Source organism: Pelophylax lessonae (assembly GCF_965119305.1).
Source record: "Pelophylax lessonae genome assembly, chromosome: 4".
Classification (NCBI taxonomy): domain Eukaryota; kingdom Metazoa; phylum Chordata; class Amphibia; order Anura; family Ranidae; genus Pelophylax; species Pelophylax lessonae.
The window spans coordinates 63,442,887-63,468,627 of record NC_138771.1 but is presented as its reverse complement, the minus strand read 5'-3'; the positions used below and the strand labels follow the sequence as shown (position 1 = coordinate 63,468,627).

General features: G+C 46.5%; 1 pseudogene across 1 annotated transcript in view; it reads left to right on the top strand.

Annotated features, from left to right (window-relative positions):
• LOC309552507 overlaps positions 1–25,741 on the top strand; it is a 158,846-nt pseudogene that overhangs the window by 89,492 nt on the left and 43,613 nt on the right. Inside the window, exon 8 of the transcript in view lies at positions 20,048–20,221. The product of the transcript in view is annotated as an uncharacterized misc_RNA (transcript). The remainder of the gene's footprint in view (positions 1–20,047; positions 20,222–25,741) is intronic.

Sequence of the window (25,741 nt, the reverse complement as noted above, 5' to 3'; positions counted from 1 at the left end):
GGCCAATCATTTTTGGTCTGGACCTGTTGATCGGTCCTGCCCAATCAGATCATCCTCTAAGCCTGTGAAATGTAAACACAGGCTTAGAGGAGATGTGCCCTCCCCCCACAACGGTCTTTTTGGATCCAGCGTGAGAGGAGAGCACATCTTACTGTGAGTACTGCACCAAGCACACCCACACACAGTTAGATAGGCACATTTCACCCCCGATCGCCCCCCCAATTAACCCCTACAGCACCTGACACAACACACACTATATACAGCATATAGCATATACCTATATACCTGTATAAGTGTGATTTGTGAACAGGTGTAGCCCTTGCGACCCCCCCTTTTCCACTCAAATTACCCCCCACCCCCCCTAATAAAGATTTAACCCACTGATCTCCCCTGACCCCCCCCTGATCACCGCCGTTAACCCCTACACCCTCTGTCACATCAGCACTAATACAAACGCAATATACGGTGTTATTGTATTTTTGTATTAGTGTCATTGTGATCAGAATTAGCGCAGGCGACTAAGTTTCTGTCCCAAGAAGGTTTAGGGTCCCCGCCACCCGCCCAATAAAGATTTAAGCCCCTGACCCCCCCCCGATCACCCCTACACCCCCTGCCATAACACACACCGTATACAGTATATAGCATTTTGCTATATACCCGTATAAGTGTGATTTGTGGTCAGGTCTAGCGCTTGCGACCCCCCTTTTTCCACTTGAATTACCCGCCACCCCCCCCTAATAAAGATTTAAGCCCCTGATCCCACCTGATCCCCCCCTGATCACCGCTAGTTAACCCCTACACCCTCTGTCACATCAGCACTAATACAAACGTAATATACTGTGTTTTTGTATTTTTGTATTAGTGTCATTGTGATCAGAATTAGCGCAGGCGACTAAGTTTGTGTCCCAAGGAGGTTTAGGGTCCCCGCCACCCGCCCAATAAAGATTTAATCCCCTGATCCCCTCCTGATCACCCCTACACCCCCTGCCACAACGCACACTGTATACAGTATATAGCATTTTCTATATACCCGTATAAGTGTGACTTGTGACCAGGTTTAGCGCTTGCCACCGTTCCTTTTATCCTTAGGATACCCGCCAGTCCCTTCCAATAAAGATTTAAACCCCTGATCCCCCCCTGATCACATCCCGTTAACCCCTACACCCTCTGTCACATTAGCACTAATACACACATAATATACTGTTTTTACTGTATTTTGTATTGGTGTCATTGTGACTTGAGGTTGCGCTAGCTAGCTAGTTTCTTTCCCAAAGGAGGTTTAGGGTCCCCGCCACCCCCCCCAGATCCCCAGCGCATAGTTTAGAAGTAACCCCTTGATTGCCACACACGCACGCACGCACGCACGCACCTACACTTCCATTTCTAGTATAGTGTTTGAACAGATCAATATCTGATCTGATCAGAACTATACTAGCGCCCCCATAGTTTAGGGTTCCCAAAACGCGGTGTTTGCACGATCAGTACTGATTCCGGCCAGCACCTGCGTTTAACCCTTTCACCCAGGCAAGTGTAGTAATCAATAGATTACTGTCACTTGCAAAAAAACACAAGACACAAAACCGCTGTGTTAGCAGAGTCAGGCCTGATCCCTGCTAGCATTAGCAGTTTTTTTTTGTAGCGCTTGAAATAATCTTCGACAACCAGGTGCTTTTATTACCTGTGAGTCGCATCACTGTACGAGTAAATTTAGTTACCAAAATGACCAAACGTTCGTACAGGGATGAAGAGCTTATCAGTTATATGCTGACCGAGTCATCTGATAGCGAAGGGGAAGCTACAATGACCGAATTAGTGTCAGTATATGAACCTGATGACGGCAGCGGCTCCCTGACAGATAGCTCAGACGACAGATGGGTCCCTGTTAGACCCAGGCATATCCGACCCCATTCTGAAGTTGTTGTGATGCAGGAATCGCAGGGTGCTCGTATGGAGCAGAGTGTGGGTACTAGTGCCGCTCATCCTTCTGGCGACCTGGCAAGCGCCAGCGGCCTAGTACAACCTGGACCTAGTACAACCAGCACTGCAGTAAGACCTGGTGACGTGGCGAGTCCCCTAAGTGCAGTTGAAGCTGGTGCGGTGGCTAGCACAAGTAGTGGCCCGCAGCCACCGCGTATTCGAAGACAGGCCCGTAGAGCCCATAGTGCCCTCCCTGATGCGCTGGCATTTCCTAATTGGCAACCCACTGATACTACAGCGCCAGTACTTCCCCCATTCACCGCCCAACCTGGAATCCACGTGGAGACAGCTGGTTTTACGCCCCTGAACTTTTTTGAGCTGTTCTTCACGGAAGATCTTTACAGATCTATTGTGGATCAATCAAATTTATATGCACAACAGTTCATCGCCGCCAACCCAAATTCACACCTTGCCAGACAATTCGGCTGGAAACCTATAACGGTTTCCGAATTTAAGATCTTTCTGGGCCTTTCCCTCCACATGGGCATAACTAAACAGAGTGAATTGAGGCTATATTGGTCCACTAGCCCAGTTCACCATATGCGCATGTACTCTGCCTCTATGTCCAGGACGAGATACGAGCAAATTCTGCGATTTATGCATTTCAGCGACAATGAACTCTGTCGTCCTCGGGGAGACCCTGCATACGATCGGCTCCACAAAATTCGGCCCCTCATAGACCACTTCAATCAGCGGTTTGCAGCCTTGTTTACCCCCGAACAAGTTGTCTGCGTTGACGAGTCCCTGATTAAATTTACTGGCCGCCTTGCTATGAAACAGTACCTCCCCAGCAAGCGTGCCAAGTACGGGGTCAAACTGTATAAATTGTGTGACAGGGCCACAGGCTATACAGTTAGTTTCCGGGTCTATGAGGGAAAAGATAGCTGTGTGGAGCCCCCCAACTGCCCAGACTACATAGGGAGCAGCGGTAAGATCGTTTGGGACTTGGTGTCACCCTTATCCGGAAAGGGGTACCATTTGTACGTGGACAACTTTTATACAAGCGTGCCACTATTTAGTCACCTTCTCGATTTACAAATTGGCGCATGTGGCACCGTGCGACCTAATCGCCGGGGCTTCCCCCAACGGCTTGTAGATTCCCGTCTTAGTCGGGGGGCGAGAGCCTGCTTGAAAACGGACAAATTACTTGCGGTGAAGTGGAAGGATACACGGGATGTTTATGTTCTGTCCTCCCTTCACCCAGACACGACGATCCAAATTCCTACGGCAACTGGCGTTATGGAGAAACCCCTCTGTGTCCACAAATATAACCTTAATATGGGAGGGGTGGACCTTAACGACCAGCTTTTGGCGCCGTATTTAGTTGCCCGTAAAGCCAGACGCTGGTACAAAAAAGTGTCTGTTTACCTATACCAATTGGCTATGCTGAACGCCTTTGTCCTATACAGGGCGTCAGGACGAACTGGATCTTTCCGGGAATTCTAGGAAGAGATCATCCTTGCCTACCTGTACCCAGGAGGCATGCCTGCCCAACTTCCCCTTCCAGATGCAGTGAGCCGGCTGCATGAGAGGCATTTTTCACATGTCCTCCCGAGTACCCCTACCCAAAGATGGCCCCAAAGAAGATGTCGTGTCTGTAGCAAGCGCGGATTTAGGCGTGACACCCGTTATTATTGTCCCAAATGTCCTGACCAACCTGGTCTCTGCATCGGGGAATGTTTCGAGCGCTACCATACACTAGTGGATTATTAGCGTAGGGTACAGCACGACACAGTGTAGGGCACATAAACACAGGGTCTCGAAGGATGTTGGATGTCCGTCGACATTTTGAGAGACCCAAGCTGGAAGAGAAGATCGCAGATGATCGCAGTCCCTCCCAAATCAAGAAGTAAAGGAACAGTTAGAAAGAAAAATAAAAGGATCCAAAAACTGTTGTGGTGTCAGTAATTTTATATGTCCTTCTACTCCTTCCTACTATACTTTTTTCAATGTCCTTTGTTTGTTTTTTCATTCTTTTGTGACCTGTTTCTCTTGCAGGTACTTGTCGGCTACCACGCATTGATTTTATATATTCTGACACAAACAGTGTTTGCGCTCAGCATATATGGATACCTTTGCTGATAGCAGCTGTGGTGATTTTCTGATTTCAGCACTGCAGTTAAAATCCTATTTTGGTATACGTGGATAGCGCCGTGTATACCCATCATTAAATTCAGTGGGTGGTTGTTTGGGCGGTTAATGATGAAGATCCAAAAACTGTTGTTGTCAGTCATTTTATATGTCCTTCTACTCCTTCCTACTATACTTTTTTTCAATGTCCTTTGTTTGTTTTTTCATTCTTTTGTGACCTGTTTCTCTTGCAGGTCCCTCGTCGGCTACCACGCATTGATTTTATATATTCTGACACAAACAGCGTTTGCGCTCAGCATATGTGGATACCTTTGCTGATAGCAGCTGTGGTGATTTTCTGATTTCAGCACTGCAGTTAAAATCCTATTTTGGTATACGTGGATAGTGTCATGTATACCCATCATTAAATTCAGTGGGTGGTTGTTTGGGCGGTTAATGATGAGTAATACTACGCATTATTCCTGTGCTGATTTCTGATAGGTTCTCTTTTTTTCCGTTCAGCCCACAGGCTGCATGAAAAAAAAAAAAAACTATATGCCAAACAAGGACCAGCAATGTACTGGTACGTTGCTGGACTTTGAGTGGTTATACCAGGATGATGCCTGCAGATTTAGGCATCATCTTGGTATCGTTTTTTACAGCCAGCGGTCGGCTTACATGTAAAAGCAATTCTAGCAGGTAATTGGCCGCTAGACTGCTTTTACAGGCAGTGGGAGGGGCCTCCCCCCCCCCACCGCCGCCTTCCGCAGCCTTCCATGGTTTTTCTCTGGCTCTCCTGTCCCACCGGTTAACCCGAGAGTGCAGCCGGTGGTTCAATTATCTAACCATAGAGCTAATTGGAGATGAGAATGGCTCCAATCATCTCTATGGCCTAAGATGCCGGAGGCTACGAGCATTTTATGTTTTCTGTTTCGCCAGAAATAAACAGGGCCATTGGGAAATTGGGAAAGTATTTTATCACACCAATTTTGGTGTGGTCAGATGCGTTAAGGTCAGAGGAGAGATCTAGAGTCTAAAAGACCCCAATTTTTTTAAAAAAGAGTACCTGTCACCACAGATTGCTATCATAGGGGATATTTAAATTCACTATGATAACAATAAAAATGATTTAAAAAAAAAAAAAATTAAAGGAAAGGTGTCAAAATAACATAAAAAAGCAAAAGAAAAAAGAAAAAAAAAAAAAAAAAAATTGAGCCTCCCCCCTTACCCCCGGTGCTTGCGCGCAATGGCGCACGCAAGCGGTGGTCTAGTGTCATATGTAAACCACAATTGCAGCATGCATGTGAGGTATCGCCGCGATCGCCAGATTCTTGCAGTAGACCTCCTCTGTAAGTCTAAAGTGGTAACCTGTAGAGACTTTTAAAGGTTTTCAAAAATGTACATACGTTTTTGTCGCTGCGCAGGCATGCGCAATTTTTAAAGCATGTCATGTTAGGTGTCTATGAACTCGGCATAAGATCATCTTTTAAATTTTACCAAAAAAATTGGAATTATATAGTGTATTTGTGCAATAAATTAAAAAAAAATGTATTTTTTTCGCAAAAATTGCGTTTGGAAAATCTGTGCGCAAATACCGTGTGACAAAAAAATTTGCAACATCCACCATTTTATTCTATAGGGCCTCTGCTTTAAAAAAATATATAATGTTTGGGGGTTCAAAGTAATTTTCTAGTAAAAAAAAAAATATTTTTTCATGTAAACAAAAAGGCACAGAAAAGGCTTGGTTTTCAAGTGGTTAGAAGAGTGGGTGATGTGTGGATAAGATTGAGTATAAAATGCCGGAACTGTTCAAACACCCCCCTAATGACCCCTTTTTGAAAAGTAGACACCCAAAGCTTTTTTCTGAGAGGCATGGTGAGTCCATGGAGTATTTTATATTTTGCCACAAGTTTCGGGAAAATTATTATTTTTTTTTTTGTTGTTGTTTTTTTACAGAAAGTTGTCACTAAATGATATATTGCTCATGCATGCCATGGGAATATGTGAAATGACACCCCAAAATACATTCTTTTGCTTCTCCTGAGTACAGGGATACCACATGTGTGAGACTTTTTGGGAGCCTAGCTGTGTACGCGCCCCCGAAAACCAATCCACATCTTCAGGTTTTCTAATGGCGTAAATTGCTGATTTTACCCCTGACTACCTATCACAGTTTCAGAGGCCCTGAAATTTCAAGATGGCACAAAACCCCCCCAAATGACCCCATTTTGCAAAGTAGACACTCCAAGCTACTGGCTGAGAAGTATGGTGAGTCCATGGAATAGTTTATATTTTGCCACAAGTTTCGAGGAAAAAAATTTTTTTTATTTTTTTTTATTTTTTTACACAAAGTTGTCAGTAAATGATATATTGCTCACACAGGCCATGGGTATATGTGAAATGACACCCCAAAATACATTCTGCTGCTTCTCCTGAGTACAATGATACCCCATGTGTGAGACTTTTTGCCAGTCTAGCCGCGTACAGGACCCTGAAAACCAATGCGCACCTTTAGGCTTTCTAAGGGCGTAAATTGTTGATCTCACTCCTTACTACCTATCACAGTTTTGAAGTCCATAAAAAGCCAAGATTGCACAAACCCCCCCCAAATGACCCCATTTTGCAAAGTAGACACTCCAATCTATTTGCTGAGAGGCATGGTGAGTATTTTGCAGCTCTAATTTTTTTTTGGAAAATGAAGAAAAAACAGGAAAATGCATTTTTTTTCCTCTTTTTTCAATTTCCAAAACTTTGTGACAAAAAGTGAGATCTGCAAAACACTCAACATGCCTCTCTGCAAATAGCTCAGGGTGTCTACTTTCCGAAAAGGGGTCATTTGGGGGGGGGGGTTGTGCTGTCTTGGCATTTCATGGCCTCCAAAACTGTGATAGGTAGTCAGGAGTGAAATCAACAATTTACGCCCTTGGAAAGCCTGAAGGCGATGATTGGTTTTCGGGGTCCTGTACTCGGCTAGACTGCAAAAAAGTCTCACACATGGGGTATCCCTATACTCAGGAGAAGCAGCAGAATGTATTTTGGGGTGTCAGTTCACATATACCCATGGCATGTGTGAGCAATATATCATTTACTGACAACTTTGTGTAAAAAAAAAAAAAAATATATATATATATATATATATATTTCCCGGAACTTGTGGCAAAATATAAAATATTCCATGGACTCACCATGCCTCTCAGCAAATAGCTTGGGGTGTCTACTTTCCAAAATGGGGTCATTTGGGGGGGTTTTGTGCTATCTTGGAATTTTAGGGCCTCCGAAACTGTGATAGGTAGTCAGGAGTGAAATCAACAATTTACGCCCTTGGAAAGCCTGAAAGCGGGGACTGGTTTTCGGGGACCTGTACTCGGCTAGACTGCAAAAAAGTCTCACACATGGGGTATCCCTGTACTCAGGAGAAGCAGCAGAATGTATTTTGGGGTGACATTTCACATATACCCATGGCATGTGTGAGCAATATTTCATTTACTGACAACTTTGTGAAAAAAAAAAAATATATATATATATATATATGTATTTCCCGGAACTTGTGGCAGAATATAAAATATTCCATGTACTCACCATGCCTCTCAGCAAATAGCTTGGGGTGTCTACTTTCCAAAATGGGGTCATTTGGGGGGGGGGTTTGTGCTATCTTGGAATTTTAGGGCCTCCGAAACTGTGACAGGTAGTGCAGAGGTGACATGCACAATTTACGCCATTAGAAAACCTGGGAGTGTTGATTGGTTTTCGCGGTCCTGTACACAGCTAGGCTCCCAAAAAGTCTCACACATGGGGCATCCCCATACTCAGGAGAAGTGGCAGAATGTATTTTGGGGTGTAATTCCACATATACCCATGTCATGTGTGAGAATTTTATCTTTTAGTGACAACGTTGTGTAAAAAAAAAAAAAAATAAAAAAAAAAAATAGTAATATTCCCAAAACTTGTGGTAAAATATAAAATATTCCATGGACTCACCATGCCTCTTAGCAAACAGCTTGGGGTGTCTACTTTCCAAAATGGGGTCATTTGGGGGGGTTTTGTGGTATCTTGACATTTCAGGGCCTCCTAAACCGTTAGAGGTAGTGAGAAAATGCAATGAAAAATGTACGCCCTTTGAAATTCTGATGGTGGGGATTTGTTTTTGTGGTCCCGTACACAGCTAGGCTCCCAAAAAGTCCCACATATGTGGTATCCCTGTACTCAGGAGAAGCAGCAGAATATATTTTGGGGTGTAATTACACATATACCCATGACATGTGTGAGCAATATATCATTTCAATGACAACTTTGTGTAAAAAAAAAAAAAAAAAAAATTTTTAGTCATTTTTCAAACACCTGTGACAAAAAAATGAAATATTCAATGAGCTCAACATGCCTCTCAGAACATTCCTTAGGATGTCTACTTTCCAAAAAGTGGTAGTTTGGGGGGGTTTTGTACTGCCCTGCCATTTTAGCACTTCATGAAATGAGATAGGCAGTCAAAAATTAAAGCTGCGTAAATTTCTGTATTTACTCCATAGTTTGTAGACGCTATAACTTTTGCGCAAACCAATAAAAATACGCTCATTGAATTTTTTTTTGTCAAAGACATGTAGCTAAATATATTTTGGCCAAAAAAAAATACATAAATTGAGTATATTGGATATTTTTTAAAAGACAAAGTTGAAAATGTCATTTTTTTGCAAAATTTTCGCTCTTTTTTTATTAATATCGCAAAAAATAAAAAGCGCAGAGGTGATCAAATACCACCAAAAGAAAGCTCTGTTTGTGGGAAAAAAAGGACGTAAATTTCGTTTGGGTACCACATTGCATGACCGCACAATTGTCAGTTAAAGTCACGCAGTGCCGAGTCGTAAAATACCCCCTGGTCGGAATGGGGGTAAAATCTTCCGGGGCTTAAGTGGTTAAAAACATTTGTGTAGCGGGGTCTTCCATTATACAAGTTCTAAAAGACTGCTGCTTGACATTTGAGAGGAACTCGGCTCCATCTAGTGGCCAAAAGGACACATTGCAGCGGCTATGGAATGTCTTTTGATGTTATTTTCCTTTCAGGAAGTTGAGCAGTCTTCATCGCCCATAGTGCTTTGAGAATACCAGGGTGCACTGCTGCACCGCACAGCCTTCTGGGGGAAGCTTTATAAAGGAAGGGAGGAGCCAGGCTCACTCTCTTGGGAAAGACACAGTGAGACAAGCAGGATGCCAGTGCTGTGGGCTGATGCTGTATGCTAGGCCGAAACTCCTGGGCCTTAAGTGACTAAGTTGCAGTGTTTCATCTCCAGTAGAGGATCCCTCCTGGAGGTCCCATCGATGTTCTACAGAGACCAGACTCATCCACCCCAAATACCTAGCGCGGCTGGTGACAGAGGCCGGAGACTGAGACAGCAGCGGAGGCTTCCTGGGAGACAGTCCTGTTGGTGAGAGGGCACCTGCCCAAAAACTGACTCTATCTATCAAAGAAGTAACTTTAGTCAGGATTAGCCTTAGAGTAGTAGAAGGCAATATACCAGGTGGCCCAGTACATCTCTCACAGAAGTTTTACCGGCAATCCTGCACAGACACCCCGCGGTGATTACTAACTGTTTGCTGCCATTCTCTCTATTGATCACCCATCCTCAATGTGGATTACAAATTGCGAGTGCACCAACGTTGCTAGCGAAGATATAGAGAAGAAACAGCGGACTCAGATAGGTCTGACATTCTGATACTGTGTCTAACTGAATGCTGAGCCTTATCTCCAAAAGTATAATAGTGATTAAGATGGCGGTCCTATAGGCTCTGAGACATTTCCTGAAACAATTAATGTGCCCTTGAGGAGTGATATCACAGTATTTATCTTATCTTTGATTAATTAATTAGTATATCCTTTTACAAAGTCATATTTTACTGTATCGAAACTGTTTATTTGATTCACAGTAAATAACTTTCCTGTTTAAAAGCAAGCTTGTGTGTGGTCACCTTGTATTACCCAGAAGGACTGCAGCTGGAGAGAGGTAACAGGTCATTATTATTTATTGAAGTGTTATATTCCAATCTGTGTAGCCATTTGGTATTCCAGTCCTATTCTGGGTCAGTTGTGCCTAGGGAGGGTTCGAGCCAATTCTGTGGGTTGTTAGGCAGGACGTAGACCCAATAATCTAATCAGCAGCTCCTGCGGGGGTGGTGCTACACGTGGGGGCTCGTCCGGGATGATCTACAGTCCTGCAACACAACCCTCTCAGCCACAGAATCCCCCTCAACGCAGAAATGGATCCTACCGCTGCAGCCGAGTGGTGCAGGGAAGAGAATGTCGTAGTGGAAAATGGCCTGGTGGTTGAAATCAAGGGAGAGGTCTGGACTGAGGAAAAACTCCTCCCAGTTTTAAGGGCACTGTCCACAGACAGGAAATTCTGGGTGACTGACATAAAGACAGACACCACCGTTCCACACACGTATGCATTGTGTGAGTGGAGGAAGGGGGTCCCTGATTACTTTAAGGGAACCAGTGTAAAGACTACTGACCAAACAGAACTTTTCTTAATACATCCAGAAGTCCTTACTGAAGGTCCCTCATCCACCACTCCTGGGGGATCCAGCAAAGAAAAAGGTGTCCAAGAAGGGAGTCCAGAGTCACCACCTTTGTCTACCTTTAGCTCAGAACTGTGTGCTGTTCTCGGGGAAATCGTAGCAAAATGTAGTAAGGACTCCCCAAACTATCTGATGACTGAATATAGGAAGCTCAGGACATTCTCTGGGAAACAGCCTGTGCCTTCGACAGAAGATGGGTTTGAAGAGTGGTTAGATACCGCCACTCAGGCTTTGGAAGAGTGGGAGGTACCAGAACAGCACAAGAAACAGAGAATCACAGAAAGTTTAAAGGGACCTGCACTAGAGGCCGTACGTAATCTCAAGCTAAGCAAAAAGAACTGTACTGCACAGGATTATCTAGACATTCTACAAGATGTATTTGGTCGGACGGAGAACGTGGCTGAACTTCTTTACCAGTTAGACCACTGTTACCAAGAAGAGGAAGAGAAGTTGTCCGAATTTATTAGACGCCTAGATAAGATCATCCACCAGATCTTGATAAAGAAAGGGATAGACCCCCGGAAGGTAGATGAGACTCGTGCACGGCAGGTGCTGAGAGGGGCTCAACCCTTAGATCCCATTGCCATACTGTTGCGAACTCGCCAAGATGGTGGCATTCTGGAATACCCTGACCTGATCCGAATGGTCAGAGAAGAAGAGGTCATGTTAGACAACAAAAGGAAGAGTCGGCAGTTTGACTCAACTGCTCGTGTCAGAGTGATAAGTGCAAAAGAAAGTGACTCGCAAGTTGAACTCCTAAAGACCCAGGTGTCCCAGTTGATAGAAATGGTGTCCATCCTGACTAGTCAGGCATCTACTCTACCTGATGGGAACGTGTCAGAGAAGCCGGATAAACCTTCTAACCTTAGAGTAGACCCGGAACCGAGACCTAGGAGATCGCTAACTTTTTTCAACTGTGGGGGAGTAGGACATGTTAGAGGAGTATGTCCCAGCCCAGGAAATGTCGCCTCAGAACCTCGCAAGCCAGCGGAAAAACTTCAGAGGGCACCCGTGAAGGAGTCGACCGGGTGCCCGCCAGTTTCAAGGGAATCCAAGAGACTCAATGATTCAGGGAATCTGAGTCAGGGAGTCAGATCCAGGTACAACGCCCCTAGTTCTATACTCCAGGCTACTGAGAGAAGGAAAATCAATGCACACCGGGCCCAGAGGGGACTGAAGTCCAGAAGAAAAAAAAAGAAAAGAGCCTGGGTGCAGAGAACTGAATCAGACAACAAGGCCACTTCAAGAGAATTCCCAACTAACTTGGTCGGGCCTTCCCCTGTAGTCTCTGTCCAGGTAGAAGGAATTTACACAAGAGCCCTCCTTGACACTGGGGCCCAAGTGACTCTTCTGTATAGAGACTTCTATGATAAACACCTTACCCATCTACCTCTGCAGAAGTTGGAAGATCTGGAGATATGGGGTATCGGGACTCAAAGTTTTCCCTATGACGGGTATCTGCCAATCAAGTTGACCTTTGACCCATCAGTGGCTGGTGAAGCTGAAACCTTCGACACCCTAGCGGTGGTCTGTCCTCGTCCGCCAGGGGCCAACAAAATCTCTCTCATCGTAGGGACCAACACTGACCTAGTAAGGCGCCTCCTGACACAACTGGTCCAGGGACAGGATGCTCCAGCGCCAAGGATTCACCCCATGCTACGGCAGGCCTATCAACGATTAGTATTGGAGCAAGAGACTCCTGCAGAAGGAGTTGGAAGACTCTGGAAGTTGGACAGAACGGAAAAGGTCTTGCAGCCAGGAGAGGTGGCTTGTCTGAAAGCTTCCGTTAAACTCACATGGAAACAGCCGGGCCCTTTTATCATCTTTGAATCAGGTCCACAGGAAGAGGAGAGAGGGATAGAAGTAATCCCTGAAGTGATCCCTTTGAAGGTGTTACAGAAAAACCATGGAAGGGTTTTAGTGAGTGTCAGAAACACCTCTACTACACCGGTGAAGGTACCGGCCAGAGTGCTGTTGGGCCAAGTTAACCCGGCTACCCCAGTTGTCCCATCTGATCTTAAAGAGGAAGGAAGGGGTGAAGATGTTATAGAAGAGCTCTGCTCTGGAAACGCTGCCCTCCCACCAGAATGGGTGAAGAGGGCCAAGGCACAACTTGCTGGATGGCGAGGAATATTTTCTAGGGCTGAGTTCGACGTGGGATGCGCCAGGAGTGCCACTCATAAGATCCGCCTGAGTGAGGACAAACCTTTCCGAGAAAGAGTCCGGCGAGTTCCCTTAGGTGACTTAGAAGATCTACGTCAGCAGCTGGCGGAACTCAAGAAGACTGGGGTTATTCGAGAATCCAGGAGCCCATATGCTTCTCCGATAGTGGTAGTCCGGAAGAAAAACGGATCTCTGAGGCTTTGTATCGACTACCGAACACTGAACAGAAGAACCATCCCAGACCAGTATACCACTCCTCGAATCGAAGACGCCCTACAGAGCCTGTCAGGGGCGAAGTGGTTCAGTGTGATGGACTTAAAGAGTGGGTATTATCAGATCCCCATGCACCCTGAAGATCGGGAGAAGACAGCCTTCATCACCCCTGTGGGGTTCTTTGAGTTCAATCGCATGCCTCAGGGATTGTCAGGGGCCCCTGCTACCTTCCAAAGGCTGATGGAAAGGACCGTTGGAGATATGAATTTGATAGAGGTACTGGTATACTTGGATGATGTTATCGTGTTTGGCAGAACTTTGGAAGAACACGAGGAGAGGTTGGAAAAGGTCCTGAAGAGGCTACATGAAGAAGGCCTGAAACTTTCTCCTGAGAAGTGCCAATTCTATCAGTCCTCGGTCCATTACCTGGGCCACATCGTGTCTGAAGAAGGGGTGGCCACCGACCCGGACAAGCTGGATGCTGTCGCCTCCTGGCCGAGACCTACAAATGTGACCGAACTTCGGTCGTTCCTGGGTTTTTGCTCCTATTACAGGAGGTTTGTAGAGGGGTTCGCCAAGATTGCCCGACCCCTCAATGAGTTACTAAAGAACGAAGAAGATGACGTTCCTGAACTGGTCAAGCCAATGAAGTCCACCATGGGACCCCGGAAGGCCAAGGAGTCCATCCAGGATCAGTGGACCCCAGAATGTGAAGGGGCTTTCATTCAGTTGAAAAAGAATCTAACCACTGCCCCTGTGTTGGCCTACGCAGACCCCACGAAACCATATGAACTACATGTCGATGCCAGCCGAGATGGGCTGGGTGGGGTACTCTACCAGGAACATGGGGGCCACCTGCGACCCGTAGCCTACGTGAGCAGGAGTCTACTACCTGCTGAAAGGAATTATCCTACCCACAAACTTGAGTTCCTGGCCTTAAAGTGGGCAGTGGTCGACAAACTGAAAGATTACCTGTACGGAGCTGAATTCATTGTCAAGACGGATAATAATCCCCTTACCTATCTGTTGACTACAGCTAAGCTGGATGCAACAGGACACAGATGGTTGGCTGCCCTCTCTAGCTTCAACTTCAGCCTGAAGTATCGGCCAGGAATCGGGAACAGGGATGCAGATGCCCTATCCAGAAGGTTGCATGCACCACACGAACCTGATGAAGAATGGACCCATTTGGCTCCAGAAGGGGTGCGTGCCCTATATCAGGGAACTGAACTTCGATCCAGAGGAGGATCAAGAGCCGAAGAGATTGGGGTTTCGGCTGTCGGAGTACCCAAATACTATTGCAGGGTGACCCAGGTTGAAGGGGAAGATTTACCCCGGCTGTCCAAAAGGGACTTGAGGAAGGAGCAGCTGGAAGACCCTCTGGGAAAACTTCTTTTGGAAGCCTTGGAGATCCAGCGCCCTGAGTTGCTTCTCACCGACTCTCCTCAGGGGGCCCGTCTGTTGCATAGAGAGTGGACCCGGTTACAGATCCGAGAAGGGGTGGCCTACCGAAGAGGCCCATCTGAAGATCTGGAGGAGAAGTGGCAACTGTTCTTACCAGCTAAATACAGGGAGAGAGTTCTGGCTGCTCTTCATGATAATCATGGCCATCTGGGACCTGAAAGAACTTTTCAGCTTGTCAGAGACAGGTTCTACTGGCCCTGTATGAGGGCCGAAGTTGAAGGATACTGTCATTCTTGTGTCCGATGTATACAAAGGAAGACTCTGCCACGTCAAGCAGCCCCAATGGGCCATCTGCAAAGCCAGGGACCCATGGAACTGGTGTGCATTGATTTCCTTTGCCTAGAGCCTGATCTGAGTGGCCAAGGGAATGTCCTTGTGGTAACAGACCATTTTACCAGATACGCCCAAGCATTCCCAACAAGGGATCAGAAGGCCTCTACAGTAGCCAAAGTTCTTGTAGAAAAGTTCTTTGTACACTATGGGTTACCACAACGCCTCCATTCAGATCAGGGAAGAGACTTTGAAAGCAGACTGATCAAGAGACTGTTAGATCTGTTAGGCATCCAAAAGACTAGAACTACTCCCTACCATCCACAAGGGGATGCCCAGCCGGAAAGATTTAACAGGACTCTTTTGGACATGTTGGGGACTTTAAGCTCAGAGAAGAAACAGCATTGGGGCAAACATGTAGCTGCCATTGTGCATGCCTACAACAGTACTGTCAGTGATGCTACTGGATATTCCCCTTATCGTCTAATGTTTGGACGAGAGGCTCGATTGCCAGTGGATTTGGCCTTTGGCATCTCGCCCGATCACACCTCTTCAGCATCGCACAAGGGATATGTGGACCGACTGCGGAAGAGTCTGAAATCGGCCTATGATAAAGCTCAGGCCACATCTGATCAACGTGGACTGAGGAATAAAAGGAATTTCGACTTAAAAGTTCGGATCCAAGACTTGCAACCAGGGGACAGGGTATTGTTGAGGAACTTGGGTGTCCCGGGAAAACACAAGTTGGCAGACCGCTGGAAGTCCCAACCTTATGTTATCTGCAAGCAACTACCAAACCTCCCTGTGTATCAAATTCGGCCTGAAGGAAGTGTGGGTCCATTGAAGACTTGGCATAGGAACCATTTACTGCCTCTCTCTGAAGCAGTTCGCATGCCTCCTGTCGTAGATTCGCCAGAGACCCCTTCGACCTCTCGCCTGTCCAGACCAGTCACCAGATCTCAGTCGACACTCCCAGATGTGAGGGAGGGAAATTCTCCATCTGAAGATCTGGAAGATGAAGAGGAGGTACCTGACTGGATGTGGTCGTCTCAGTTACCAGAACCCACACCTGCCTCCCTGTCTTCATCCGAATTGGCTGACAGAGGAACCCTTCGGGCGGAAGCCCCCGAATTCATACCTTTCCACATGCTTCCAGAAGAAGTAGTTGATGATGAAGATCCTGAGGAGGAGGTTGCACCTTCCTCTGAAGAAGAACTGACCGCTCTTGAAGCATCAGATTCCTGTGTGTTGGAACATGAGGAGGAGGACATTGAAGAATCCCCAGAAGTGGCTGGTCCTAGTACCTCTGAGATCGTGCATCCCAAAGAACAGAGGGAAAGAAGAGTCATTCACCCGCCCAAAAGACTGACCTATGACCAATTGGGTGAATGCTCAGAAGAGGCTATCTTTACTTCCAAACGAACTCTTGATCAGCCTAGTTCTTCCACCGCAGATTTGGTGGAGGACAACCCTAGCTCACCCCCAGGCACATCTGTACAAGCCACTCAAGTGTCAGGGGTCTGTGAACAGAATTACCTTCCCTCCCCTGACAATTGGTGGGAGGTTCCTATGTCGAACCTGTGTTGTAATATGCAGTTGTTAAGTTTGAACTCTGCTTATGAAAAGGAAGATGATTCCCTGTTATGCATATGTTAATGTTTTTTTTTGTGTACTGCCAACATATGCACTGGAGTACATGCTGTTGTCCTCTTTGGGGACCAAAGTTTCTCAAGTGGGGGGAGTGTGTAGCGGGGTCTTCCATTATACAAGTTCTAAAAGACTGCTGCTTGACATTTGAGAGGAACTCGGCTCCATCTAGTGGCCAAAAGGACACATTGCAGCGGCTATGGAATGTCTTTTGATGTTATTTTCCTTTCAGGAAGTTGAGCAGTCTTCATCGCCCATAGTGCTTTGAGAATACCAGGGTGCACTGCTGCACCGCACAGCCTTCTGGGGGAAGCTTTATAAAGGAAGGGAGGAGCCAGGCTCACTCTCTTGGGAAAGACACAGTGAGACAAGCAGGATGCCAGTGCTGTGGGCTGATGCTGTATGCTAGGCCGAAACTCCTGGGCCTTAAGTGACTAAGTTGCAGTGTTTCATCTCCAGTAGAGGATCCCTCCTGGAGGTCCCATCGATGTTCTACAGAGACCAGACTCATCCACCCCAAATACCTAGCGCGGCTGGTGACAGAGGCCGGAGACTGAGACAGCAGCGGAGGCTTCCTGGGAGACAGTCCTGTTGGTGAGAGGGCACCTGCCCAAAAACTGACTCTATCTATCAAAGAAGTAACTTTAGTCAGGATTAGCCTTAGAGTAGTAGAAGGCAATATACCAGGTGGCCCAGTACATCTCTCACAGAAGTTTTACCGGCAATCCTGCACAGACACCCCGCGGTGATTACTAACTGTTTGCTGCCATTCTCTCTATTGATCACCCATCCTCAATGTGGATTACAAATTGCGAGTGCACCAACGTTGCTAGCGAAGATATAGAGAAGAAACAGCGGACTCAGATAGGTCTGACATTCTGATACTGTGTCTAACTGAATGCTGAGCCTTATCTCCAAAAGTATAATAGTGATTAAGATGGCGGTCCTATAGGCTCTGAGACATTTCCTGAAACAATTAATGTGCCCTTGAGGAGTGATATCACAGTATTTATCTTATCTTTGATTAATTAATTAGTATATCCTTTTACAAAGTCATATTTTACTGTATCGAAACTGTTTATTTGATTCACAGTAAATAACTTTCCTGTTTAAAAGCAAGCTTGTGTGTGGTCACCTTGTATTACCCAGAAGGACTGCAGCTGGAGAGAGGTAACAGGTCATTATTATTTATTGAAGTGTTATATTCCAATCTGTGTAGCCATTTGGTATTCCAGTCCTATTCTGGGTCAGTTGTGCCTAGGGAGGGTTCGAGCCAATTCTGTGGGTTGTTAGGCAGGACGTAGACCCAATAATCTAATCAGCAGCTCCTGCGGGGGTGGTGCTACATTTACAAGATGGCAGAGATAACAGGCATGTATTAATTGTCCTCTCTTGGTTTGCTGTGTCCTCTGCCGGGTGAGGGAGTATGAGAGAGCCGTCCTGCAGCGGTCTGGATTCCCTGGTGACGTGGAGGAACGAGGAAGCGGAGAGGCAGATGGTGGCCCGGGTTCCAGAACCAAGCTGCAACGCTCGTGGCCTGTATGGCGGCAGGGGAAAGCTTTGGGCGGTAACGCGTTTCAGAGCATGTGTGACTCCTTCGTCAGACCTAAGCCCATGTTTGTTCAGCAGGCTCAGAGCCTTGTGTTCAAACTCTCCGAAAGCCAATCGATGGCCTCCCGACCCTTTTGGCTACCTCTGTCCAATCAACTCCTCACAATACTATCCTATCCTGATGGTCTTGTGAGGCGTTGATTGGACAGAGGAAGTTGAAAGGGCCGGGAGGTCGTCAGTTGGCTCTCAACGGAGAGAGTTTGAACACAAGGCTCTGACTCTGTGCCTGCTGAACAAACATGGGCTTAGGTCTGACGAAGGAGCCGCACATGCTCTGAAACACGTTATGGCGTTGGGCATATCAGCCGTGTGCGTTCCAGCTTGGTTCTGGAACCTGGGTCGCCATCTGCCTCTCCGCTTCCTCGTTCCTCCACGTCACCAGGGAATCCAGACAGCTGCAGGACAACTCTCTCATCCTCCCTCACCCAGCAGACAGAGGACAAAGCAAACCAGAAGAGGAAAATTAATACATGTCTGTTATCTCTGCCATCTTGTAAGTGTTTTTTTTTTTTAATCCCTTGCACCAAATAATAAATCCTTTTAATACTGCACTTAGAGGCGTCTTTCTTTCCTGACAGATGTGGAGAACATTATGCTGCCTGTAACATTGTTCAGCATGACCGGTTGGGTGGTGGGTCAGTGATGGTCTGGGGGAGGCGTATCCATGGAGGGACACACAGACCTCTACAGGCTAGACAATGGCACCCTGACTGCCATTAGGTATCGGGATGAAATTCTTGGACCCATTGTCAGACCCTATGCTGGTGCAGTGGGTCCTGGGTTCCTCCAGGTGCAAGACAATGCCAATGCAGGACATGTGGCGAGAGTATATAGCCAGTTCCTGGAGGATGAAGGAATTGATGCCATTGAATGGCCCCCACGCTCGCCTGATCTTAATCCAATAGAACACCTCTGGGACATTATGTTTTGATCCATCCGACGCCGCCAGATTGCACCTCAGTCTGTTCAGGAGCTCAGTGATGCCCTGGTCCAGATCTGGGAGAAAATACCCCAGGACATCATCCGCCGTCTCATTAGGAGAATCCCCTGATGTTGTCAGGCATGCATACAAGCACGTGGGGGCCATACAAACGACTGAGGACCATTCTGAGGTCCTGCAATGAAATTTCAGCAAAATGGACTCCCCTGCTGCATTGTTTTTTCACTTTGATTTTCGGGGTGTCTTTGAATTCGGCCCTCTGTAGGGTGATAATTTTCATTTCCATCAGACGATGTGGCATCCTTTCCTTCCTAACACATTACCCAGTCCATACCAGTATAGATCCTAACACATTACCCAGTCCATACCAGTATAGATCATAACACATTACCCAGTCCATACCAGTATAGATCCTAACACATTACCCAGTCCATACCAGTATAGATCCTAACATATTACCCAGTCCACACCAGTATAGATCCTAACACATTACCCTGTCCATACCAGTATAGATCCTAACACATTACCCAGTCCATACCAGTATAGATCCTAAAACATTAGCCAGTCCATACCAGTATAGATCCTAATGCATTAGCCAGTCCATTCCAGTATAGATCCTAACGCAATAACCCAGTCCATACCAGTATAGATCCTAAAACATTAGCCAGTCCATACCAGTATAGATCAACACATTACCCAGTCCATACCAGTATAGATCCTCATACATTACCCAGTCCATACCAGTATAGATCCTCATACATTACCCAGTCTATACCAGTATAGATCCTAACACATTACCCAGTCTATACCAGTATAGATCCTAACACATTACCCAGTCTATACCAGTATAGATCCTAACACATTACCCAGTCTATACCAGTATAGATCCTAACATATTACCCAGTCCATACCAGTGTAGATATCCATCATGATATTTTTCCCCATTGAGATCTGAGGTGTTTTCAAAGTGTTGCTTTAATATTTTTTGAGCAGTGTATGTATGTATATATATATATATATATATATTATAAAATGTATTTTTACATATGACCAAATGCTGAGAAAGCATGCCTGGACCTGACTGTACGGTGCTATTTTCTCACCCCTCCCCCCCTCTGTGTCCAGTTTGCTCAGTTGCCGTCCAGATTCAGCAGCGGTGACCACCCTGACGAAGACGGAAGGAAAATGACCCTCATACAGTACGACTTCCCCTGGGGCAAGGAGCCAATTGAACGCCTCGGCAGCCTAGATGACTCCGCCCTCACCCAGATGCACCGTGGGCCCATCGCTCATCTTCAGGTATGTCACACCGACTACACGCAGAATCAATCAATCAATGTCATTTCCAATCCTTTTACTTGCAGCGATCATTAAAGGGCAACTCCCAGTTTCGTGGGGAAAAAATTTAGTAAAAAAAAATAATATATAGAATTGTGACAGTAGTTATATTGTAATTGTATGTTCTTAACCACTTCCGCCCCGGAAGATTTTACCCCCTTAATGACCAGGCCCTATTTTGCAATTCGGCACTGCGTTACTTCAACGGACAATTGCGCGGTCGTGCGACACTGTACCCAAACTAAATTGACGTCCTTTTTTCCCCCACAAACAGAGCTTTCTTTTGGTGGTATTTGACCACCTGTACGATTTTTATTTTTTACACTAATAAAACAAAAAGAGTGACAATTTTGAAAAAAATATTTTTTTCACATTCTGCTATATAACATTCCAAAAAAAATTTAAAAAATGTAAATTTTTTTAACATTTTAGGCCAATTTTTCTGCTACATATTTTTAGTAAAAAAAATGAAATAAGCATATTTTGATTGGTTTGCGCAAAATTTATTGCGTTTACTAACTAAGGGTAAGATTTATGTCATTTTTGTTGTTGTGGTGTTTTTTTTTTTTTTTTACTAGTAATGGCGGTGATCTACGATATTTTTTTTTTTTTTTTAGCGGGACTGCGACATTGTGGCGGACAGATCGGACCCCTGACTGACATTTTTGACACTTTTGGGGGGACCAGTGACATTACTGCAGTAATCAGTGCTAAAAATATGCACTGTTACTGTAATAATGACTTTGACAGGGAAGGGGTTAACCTTGTTGGTGATCAAGGGGTTAAATGTGAGCCCAGGGGAGTGATTCTAACTGTGGGGGGGGGGGGCGTGGCTTGTGAAATGATCATAGAGACATGTGATCCTATATAGAAGGATCACAGGAGCTCTGTGATCATTCCAGGGAGAAGAACGGTCAGCTGTGTTTACAACATCCGACCGTCCTTCTCTCTCAGCGGGGAGCGATCGCGGGTGTCAGGCGGCAATCCGAGGTGGCAATCTGAGGCGCCTGCCCGCGGCATCGGCTTCTCCGCTGACGAGCGGGGGCGGGAGCGCGCCGCCAGTGGCACACGCTCGCCCCCTAGACTCCCCAGAGCAAGCGCCGTACATGTACGGCGATTTGCCTGGAAGCGGCTGCCTGCCCGCAGTACATCTGCGTCGGGCGGTCGGCAAGCAGTTAAAAATGACCTTTCCGTTTTTAATCTGCAGTTGCTGTAATTTTCTGTAAAATGCAATATGGCCACCTGGAGGCGCTGTGTACACATATAGACAGAGCGCAATTTCCTGCTGGTGTGATTGGCTCGCTGATTTTCCCAGAAGTCTGCACTGAGATACAAGTCAGATTTTTGGGCATCACATTTTTGGTGAGATACTCCGAATAGGAAATCACGTCTACAGGGATGCAGACCCTGCCACTTTCTTCATTAAAGCCCTGCAGGTGCAGCAGCTGATTGATAATTATAAAGTCACTCCCATTCACATTCACTTTGCACATGGACACAGAGGAACAAACAATGATTTCTTTAGAATAACAAAAGGAAGGAATCTACAACAAGGTTTGCTACAATCCCTGCAATGTACAGAGATCACCCAAGGGGGGGGGGGGGGTTCTTCTCAACAAGAGTGGAGTTATTCTTTAACCACTTCCCGACCGCCCCAAGTACATATACTGCGGCGGTCAGCCCCCCCCCCCCCCCCCCGGCAAAGTGACGTATGGGTACATCACTCGCCCGCGATCCAATAGGGGGCGAGAGCGCGTTGCGGAGGCGCGCTCCCGCTCGTTCACTGCCATCCCAGTGCGATTGACCAGCGGCTCCGATGTCCACTGGCCATTCTCGATCTCCCGCTGGAGAGGGAGAAAGGCAGGCGGCTGATGTAAACAAAGCCGTCTGTCATTCTCCCTGATGTAACTGTAGAGATCATATGATCCTCCTATGTAGGATCGTATGTCTCTGTGGTTACATCAAAAGCCACGCCCCTTTACAGTTAGAAGCACACCCCTAGGGACATACTTAACCCCTTGATCTCTAATAAAGTTAACCCCTTCCCTGCCAGTGTCATTTTTACAGTAACAGAGCATATTTATAGCACTGATTACTGCAGTAATGTCACTGGTACCCCCAAAAGTGTCAAAAATGTCTGCCGCAATGTCGCAGCCCCACAAAAAAAATCGCAGATCGCCGCCATTACTAGTTAAAAAAAAAAAACAATAAAAATGACAAAAATCTTTCCCGTAGTTAGTAAACGCAATAACTTTTGCGCAAACCAATCAAATTACGCTTATTGCGATTTTTTCACCAAAAATATGTAGCAGAAAACAAATTGGCCTAAAATGTTAAAAAATTTTGATTTTTAAATTTTTTTTTTGGGGGGGGGGGGAGATTTCATATAAAAAAAATGTGAAAAAATATTGTTGTTTTTTTCAAAATTGACGCTCTTTTTTTGTTTATAGCGCAAACAGTAAAAATCACACAGGTGATCAAATACCACCAAAAGAAAGCTCTGTTTGTGGGACAAAAAGGACGTCAATTTCATTTAGGTACAGCGTCGCACGTCCGCGCAATTGTCCGTTAAAGTCACGCAGTGCCAAATCGCAAAATAGAGCCTGGTCTTTGAGAAGCCAAATCCTCCGGGGCTTAAGTGGTTAAAATATTCCCTGGTGATCCTGCCATATAAGACATTTCCTGGTATGGGGTGACAACGCTCTGTCCCTGTCCCCCAATTGTGCTCTTGCGTTGTCGTACAAGCTTAGTATGGCTTTTTCAGCGCAAAGTCCAGTGTTGTCACCATCAGGAAACTGATGCCAGGCAGCCATCACTGGACTGTTTATAATTGTGAAGTGGCTACATAGAGGCTGCAGGAGATCAGCAGGACGTAATGGAATAGTTTATAATGCGCAGAGCAAACTGAGGAACAGCGCTGAGATCATGGCAGTGGAGTGGCTTAGTGGTTAGCACTTCTGCCTTGCAGCACTGGTATCCTCAGTTCAGATCCTGTCCATGACAATGCAAACGAAATGCCGTCCACTCAGAGTCCACATCGGCACCCCCTGGAAGTCTGTCACACTGTGTATGTGTAAGCCTAGTCTGTACATTATACACAGGCAGTACAGGGGTCTCCTTTGTGATTCTCTCCATGTTACAACAAGGTGGCACTAATCTTACATTTTTGCAATATTGGAGTTTGATTGCGGAAAGATCGGATTTGCTTTCCAATAGACTGACATTAGGAATGCAGGAAGACGGTCTACGGGGGGAGGGGTACTCATGGGGTCCTTACTAGTTTTCTGCACTTTAGCATTCCTGACAAGTTCCACTCCACCTGCTTGTCCCTCCAATTTTTAATGGTTTAACCTGAAAATCAATCCCATAAACTGGTGAGATGAGGCCACTAGATGAGAAAGTTTCATGATAATGTTATTTCCTGCGCACGTGCGTGTTTATTAATTATTGTTAATTGGGTTCTCCTGGTATGCAAGCAGGGCTGTTGTGTCTCTCTAGTGCGCATTTGCCGTTTTTGCACCATTCTAGTGTGCTTGCACAGGTATTGTGTTCCTATAGCATGCATGAATATGTCCTTCTGGAGCGCATGTGCGGTTATTGTGTCCCTCTGGAGCGCATGTGCGGTTATTGTGTCCCTCTAGTGCCCATGTGCGGTTATTGTGTTCCTCTAGTGCCCATGTGTGGATATTGTGTCCCTCTAGTGCCCATGTGTGGTTATTGTTTCCCTCTAGTGCGCATGTGCGGATATTGTGTCCCTCTAGTACCCATGTGCGGTTGTGTCCCTCTAGTGCACATGTGCGGTTATTGTGTCCCTCTAGTGCTCATGTGCGGTTATTGTGTCCCTCTAGTGCCCATGTGTGGATATTGTGTCCCTCTAGTGCGCATGTGCGGTTATTGTGTCCCTCTGGTGCGCATGTGCAGTTATTGTGTCCCTCTGGTGCGCATGTGCGGTTATTGTGTCCCTCTAGTGCGCATGTGCGGTTATTGTGTCCCTCTGGTGCGCATGTGCGGTTATTGTGTCCCTCTGGTGCGCATGTGCGGTTATTGTGTCCCTCTAGTGCGCATCTGCGGTTATTGTGTCCCTCTAGTGCGCATGTGCGGATATTGTGTCCCTGTAGTACCCATGTGCTGTGGTGTCCCTCTAGTGCCCATGTGCGGTTATTGTGTCCCTCTAGTGCGCATGTGCGGTTATTGTGTCCCTCTAGTGCGCATGTGCGGTTATTGTGTCCCTCTAGTGCCCATGTGCGGTTATTGTGTCCCTCTAGTGCACATGTGCGGTTATTGTGTCCCTCTAGTGCCCATGTGCGGTTATTGTGTCCCTCTAGTGCCCATGTGCGGTTATTGTGTCCCTCTAGTGCACATGTGCGGTTACTGTGTCCCTCTAGTGCGCATGTGTGGATATTGTGTCCCTCTAGTGCCCATGTGCGGTTATTGTGTCCCTCTAGTGCACATGTGCGGTTATTGTGTCCCTCTAGTGCGCATGTGCGGTTATTGTGTCCCTCTAGTGCCCATGTGTGGATATTGTGTCCCTCTAGTGCCCATGTGCGGTTATTGTGTCCCTCTAGTGCCCATGTGCGGTTATTGTGTCCCTCTAGTGCGCATGTGCGGTTATTGTGTCCCTCTAGTGCACATGTGCGGTTATTGTGTCCCTCTGGTACGCATGTGCGGTTATTGTGTCCCTCTAGTGCGCATGTGCGGATATTGTATCCCTCTAGTGCCCATGTGTGGATATTGTGTCCCTCTAGTGCGCATGTGCGGTTATTGTGTCCCTCTGGTGCGCATGTGCGGTTATTGTGTCCCTCTAGTGCGCATGTGCGGATATTGTGTCCCTCTAGTGCGCATCTGCGGTTATTGTGTCCCTCTAATGCGCATGTGCGGATATTGTGTCCCTGTAGTACCCATGTGCGGTGGTGTCCCTCTAGTGCACATGTGCGGTTATTGTGTCCCTCTAGTGCTCATGTGCGGTTATTGTGTCCCTCTAGTGCCCATTTGTGGATATTGTGTCTCTCTAGTGCTCATGTGCGGTTATTGTGTCCCTCTAGTGCGCATGTGCGTTTATTGTGTCCCTCAATTTTGGTGGGGGGTGGATGTAGTACCCTCCTAGGTAGGTGCTAGGTTGGTAAAAGCTTAGCAGCTCTATCTGCTTATCAGGGGAGCCCGATTGTTAGTTCTGCCTGTTGCATGTGTCCAGGGTGTGATTCATTTGGGCTGAGGGAGTGTATCCAATGGGAGAGCCTGTTGGACAGTGGAGGAAACCCAGCCAGTGACACACAGGCTTTTGTGGCTGTCCCAATGGGTTGGCAAAACAGTGGTGCATTCTGGGATAGGTCATAAAAGCCGGGGGCACATGTGACAGGGTGTCTTTGGGCAGGAAGTCAGGTCCCAGGAGGAGGGTGACGGTTGTCAGCAAGGAAGGTGGTCACAGGCGGTCGGCCTAGTGGACCAAGTGTGTGATGCTGAGCCAGGAGGGCCAGGATACTG